The following is a 6266-nucleotide window of genomic DNA, read 5'->3' as shown; positions in this document are numbered from 1 at the left end:
GAGCCCCGCATCGAGCTCAGGGCCTGGAGCCTGCTTCAGATTCTGTGTCCCTCTCTCACTCTGTCCCTCCTCTGATCATTCTCTCTCTCTCTCTCTCTCTCTCTTTCTCTCTCTCTCTCTCTCTCTCACACACACACACACACACACATACACACACGTTCAGAACATTCAGAACAAAATTTTTAAAGACAAAGTGCACCTTTGGACAGCCCCAAAAGCACTATAGGAAATGCCCGGGGAACCAAGTCAAGGGGGCTGCCTATTTCGAAGGAAGGAAGAGCTATCACTTCTCTGTCCTACATGGACTCATCCATAAGGCGAGCCCAGAAGGCTTACAGCTGGACCAGCCTACATAGTTTGTGCTTCAAATTCAAGCATTTTCCACAAATGAGCGCCCCCAGCACTCACCCATGGTCCTCAGCGTTCCCGATTTGTATGTCCAAAGGACACGTTTTGTTATCTTGTTTCCAGGCTACAATAGATTGAAGGTAGTGGATACAGGGGGAAAGGGAAGGGCATAGACAAGTTCAGTGGGGTGGTGAGAAGAGCTCGCCGACAGCAGAGCCAGAAAGAGGACAAAAACAGCAGGACACGGGGCTCTTCTGTCCACACCAGCACACAGGGACCCGCTTTCATAATGCTCATCCTGAGACAGTTATGTTGAGTGGGTGTGCAAGATGCCCCTTCACACAGATTTACCCTCCCAGGGGGCACACGCAGGCATGCGAGCACTCTGCAGCCACAGTTCAGGGAATAACCACACCTGTACCCCAGGCCCTGCAAGGACCCGCTGCCAGAGTACAAATATCCTGTCCTGGGTTGGATGGGTGTCTGCGTCTCGAACGGTGCCCCTGGGTCAAGTGGAGGCATATACAACACCCTTGCGTACCCCCTTCATACACCTTCAGGAAACAAGCTCGTCCACTTGCCCCAGGAAGAATGAGAGCCCCAGAGTCTACAATTACTTACTATTGCTGGGCAAAATCTCTCACCCCACTTTCTAGGTATTTCTCTCCCAAAATTATTTACTCTCCCCAAAATCTCCTTTCCCAGGAGGCAAAAAGGCTCAAGAAAATGCTTTCTCTCTAATACAGAGAAATTCTGACTAGAAACAAATCCCTTGAAAAATGACAAATCTGAAGGCAAAACCCAGGACATCTATTTCAGGCCAGGATGGAGTAACAAGGGGCTGGACTCACTCTTTGCTTAAACAACTAGAAAACCAGACAACATATATGATTTTCAGACACTGGACAGCCAGCATAACTGTGGTCCCCAAAGAAGGGAAATAACCAAGGGGGCCATGATTTCTTGACTTTCTACCTGGGAGCAGTTTCCAGGCCACAGGGAAGACAAGTCAGGAGAACCCAACCAGATCCAGCAGTCTTGAGAGCGGGGGAGGGGGAGGAACCAGGGAGGAGGAGGCTGTCCAAAGAGCAAGCTCCAAGATCTGAAGGGTCTTCTGGTGAGAAACTGACCTGTATATTCAGAAGAAATAACCACCCAAGAAAAGACCCGCCATGAAGAAACAGACACAATTCTCAAAGCCCACCTGAGCTGGAAATAGTTGATCCTGCCAGCCATGTGGGAAACCCTCATAACCCTAGGGTGTCAGATAGACTCCTCCTAATCCGTCCTTCCCGAGATCCGGAAGGCCAAGCCAAGCGTACGCCTGGTGTTCTGGGGATCTTTGGCAGGATGCCATGCTTAGAACCCCACCACTCTGGACCCAGCCCGCCGAACAAAGGATGTGAGATGGACCCAAAAGTCCATCCTGTGGGCTATGAGGTGGTCTGGCCAGAGTTCAGCCCAGCCGGGGAACCCCAAACCAAACAGAAACAGGCCGAATTATCACATCTTCTCCCTTTGCATTAGATCAAGTGACAGTTTTTGTAAATTAATCTGGCTCCTTCTGAGCTTTCTTGTTCAGATGCAAAATGTGAAGCAATAGCTTTAATGTGCTGGCTCTGGAAGAATATTGCAGAGATTTAAGTTATGCCAGTTTCATATCAGTGACACCAGGTGCTGAAAATAGGAAATCAATTTAACTAATCCCAATGATGATTCCGTTTTTCATCCAGTTCATAGGGCAAAGTAAATGTTTTTGGAGTCTTGTTCTGTTGAGGATGAAAGCACCTGACATTACTGTGAATGCCATTGTGAATTCAGTTAAAAAGCTGAACATAAGACAAAATAATAGGTTTTGTGGGGATCACATGAGTCCACACCGATGTCGAGCACTGTGCTGTGGTTCAGTAATATCCTCACCAAACTGAGGCCGTGTGGAGTAGAAATGTACTTGGACTGGTCGTGTGCTGCATATGTAATATGCTACCAACCAGAACAAAAGCTATCGTTGTCAAAGCTGATATTTTTATATATCAAAGAGCATGTGAACTACAATGTTTTTGTGATGATGTTGTGCAACAAAAAAAATAGCTCCCACATGCTGATGGGTGCTTCTCTCTCTGCTTCCTGTCATCAGCCATTGTGGAAATGTTTGCACTTTGAAGAACCACTTTGTAAATCAAAATAAGGGCTCTATAGTGGATTAAATATTTCTTAGAGTTCTCTGAACTTGTGTTGTATTTTGTTCAAAATCTGTTGTAAACTTTGATGAGATTATACAACCCAAAGAACCAAAAGCTAGCCTTGAGGCCTGGGCAACTTGCAATTATTGAGGAAAAGTTTGAAAACAGGAGCTCATTGAAATTTACCCTTACAAAAACAAGGGAAATGTCCAACATTTTGAATGATGAGAGATCAACTGGAGACCAGGATTTAATTCTGAAATCCCATAATTTTGTTTGAAGATATCTCAACCTTTAGGAAGAGTTGCTTGATAAGGCACCTATTTTTAATTGTATGAACTTATATGTTGTACCACAATAAGATAAAATTCAGAAGTTTCATGATTTTACAGAAAATAAATTTAGCAAAACAAAGAATCATCAATAGAAACAACTTCTTTGATGAGTTTATAAAAATATTTGTCAATGAAGGACACCTTAAATGGAAGCACCAGAGAAAATAACCACAAAAACTATGTGCTTGAAATATTTACAATTTCATTATTTTTTAAACAGTATTGAAGTTTTTGACAAGATGGAGCAGCGGCATGAAAGTTCTCTGCTTCTCTCATCCTGGAAATGCAGCAAGATCTGCATCAAACCATTTTGCACACCTAGAAAATTGATCTGATAATTAACTCAACAATCTTCATAACTTGAGCCAGAGAATTTGGCAGGTACGTGGCATGGGGAGGTGAACTGGGAGCGAGAGAAGCCGTGGAGGGTAGGGAGAGGTATTTGTGGAGAGAGGACAGAGACAGAGGGAGAGGACAGGAAAGGCACTCCCCCCAAAAGTAGCTGGAGAGAAAGAGAAAGAGTAGTAGCACCCACAATTGCCTGAACAAGAAAGGGAGAAAGGAGAGGGTTTCAATATCATTAAGATCCTAAACAGGGCAAAGTAGCATCAGAAACTCCACAGCCCAGTACCTGGCAGTGCTCTGGTGGGAAGGGCAAATCCCCGGGAGCTGGCAACAAGGTCTGAGGGATCCATGGGCCACATGGGGAGAAGCGGCTCCCTTGCAACCCTGCTAAGAGGGTATTTGGTAGGAGCTGTATGGCCTCCCCACAGGCAAAGGTCCCAGCAGACCCCGGAGAATATGATTGCTGGTATTGGAACAAAAATGCCAGGGTGCAGTGAAACCTGACGTGGGTTGTGTGTTGTGATTTACCACAATCCCTGCAACGCTGCTGCTACAAGATCACATGAACTTATTCTGGGGCAAGCTGACATCAGGTCACAACCTCTGAGCCTCTACAGCAGTGTGATTATAGGAATGTTCCCGGAAGCAAGCCAGCATTTGGCCATTGTTCGGTGAGAGCCTCCTCCAGAGGGTCAGAGCGAGTCCAAGCAACAGGGCTCTCAGAAGTGAGGGGTTTGGAAACTCAGCCCCACCTGAGATAAAATTCAGGAGGGAGGTGCTGCGTGGCAGGCTGACAGCTTGGATGTGGACACTGTAGAAGCGGCGAGTGGACGGAAGCTGGGGACAAAGGAGGGCTGCTTAATTGTAAGTTGGGCAGAGCACAGAGTTCCGATGCTAGAAACTGAGAAGCGGCATGAAGCCATTTTCACTTCTCCTGTGCATTCGCATGCACACATACACGCACCACAACGATCCACCCCAGTAAGCTAAGCAGCACCACCTAGCGGAGAATGGCGCCATTACACCAAGCCCATCCAACTGCGCCAACCAAGCCCTAGAGGACGACAAGTCTCTCCACCTGCTTAGTTTACGGGCTGCACAGTGCTTCATAGTTTGACTTCTAGGGGAAACTGGATGTAATTTCACTCAGGTTTCATTCTGTTCAATGGTTCATCTGTTCAGGGGATTTATTTGTTGTTCATTTTATGTTTTCTTTTCCTTTTCTTTACTTTTTTCCTTTTCTTATTCTTGGATGCAGAAAGAGAAAAATACCACTAATATCACCCTCAATAGGGAAAACTGAGAGCTTTCCCCCTAAGGTCAGGAATAAGACAGGGATGTCCACTCTCACCACCATATTCAACACAGTATTGGAAGTCTAAGCCTCAGCAATCAGACAACACAAAGAAATAAAAGGCATCCAAATTGGCCAGGAGGAAATCAAACTTCCACTCTTCACAGGCAACATGATATTCTATATGGAAAACCCCAAAAAAACACCAAAAAACTTCTAGAACTGATCCATGAATTTAGCCAAGACACAGGATATAAAATCAATGCACAGAAATGGGTTGCATTTCTATACATCAATAATGAAGCAGCAGAAAGGGAAATCTAGGAATCAATACCATTTACAATTGCACCAAAAACCATAAAATACCTACGAATAAACCTGACAAAAGAGGTGAAAAACTAAACACTGAAAACCATAGAAAGCTTATGAAAAAAGTGAAGACAAAAAAATAGAAAAATATTCCATGCTCATGGATTCAAAGAAAAAATATTGTTAAACTGTCGATACTACCCAAAGCAATGTACATATTCAATGCAATCCCTATCAAAATAACAGCAGCATTCTTCACAGAGCTGGAGCAAACAATCCTAAAATTTGTATGGAACAAGAAAAGATCTCAAATAGCCAAAGCAATCCTGAAAAAGAAAACCAAAGCTGGAGGCATCACAATTCCAGACTTCAAGATGTAATCAACAAGACAGTCTGGTACTGGCACAAAAACAGACACATAGATCAATGGAACAGAACAGAGACCCCAGAAATGGACCCACAAATGTATGGCCAACTCATCTTTGACAAAGCAGGAAAGAATATCCAATGGAATAAGGACAGTCCCTTCAGCAAACACTGTTGGGAAAGCTGGACAACGACATGCAGAAGAACAAAACCGGACCACTTTCTTACACCACACAAAAAAATAAACTCAAAATGGATGAAAGACCTAAATGTGAGACAGGAAGCCATCAAAATCTCCTGTACACTGAAGGTAACAATCAAAACAAAACAAAAAGGCAACTGATGGAATGTTTATCAGTGTGTCTCTTTGTGTGTCTGTGTGTATCTATCTCTCTTTGTGTGTGTTTCTGTCTCTTTGTGTGCGTCTCTGTAAGTATGTGTCTATGTATGTGTGTCTCTCTCCCTCCTCCCTACCCTCCTTCCTCCCTTTCTTTCTCTTCTTCTTTACTCACACATACATATACTACATTATCTTTAATAATTTTTGCTATTAAAAATATCCCAGTTCAGATAATAGATTATATGACCATCTTAATCAAAAGTTCAATGGAGAATCCCTTCAGCTTTTCCTACCTTCCTTCCTTCCTTCCTTCCTTCCTTCCATCTTCCTTCCTTTCAAGCGGAGAGAGAAAAGTGCTTCCTTCCACATCCACCCAAAGTCAAGTGAAGGAGGTTGTCATATGTACCAATCACAAAAATTGAGGGCTTGCAAGAGAGACGACCTGATGTGCCATGGCCCAGGTGGGAGCCCGCAGGCACATGGGCAGCTGACCTGCTGATCTGGGTCTCTGTACTGACACGAACCAAAGGAAGACGGAATTAAGAAACTACAACAAGTGCAGAACTGGAGAAATCTGCACTCCTCGCATTTGCGTGTCAAGAATGCGTGAGAGAAGCCCTTCTGAGCTGGCAGAGGAAGGGCCACCCAAAGGCCACGCCTCCATGCAAGCAATGAAAACACTACCAAAAAGTGTCAAAATTAACTTTTCCAGAACTTATGAAATTAACCAAAATGTTGCAGCTACC

The sequence above is a fragment of the Crocuta crocuta genome, unplaced genomic scaffold (assembly GCF_008692635.1).
Source record: "Crocuta crocuta isolate KB4526 unplaced genomic scaffold, BGI_CrCroc_1.0 scaffold129, whole genome shotgun sequence".
Classification (NCBI taxonomy): Eukaryota; Metazoa; Chordata; class Mammalia; order Carnivora; family Hyaenidae; genus Crocuta; species Crocuta crocuta.
Note: the sequence above shows the minus strand (reverse complement) of the source record.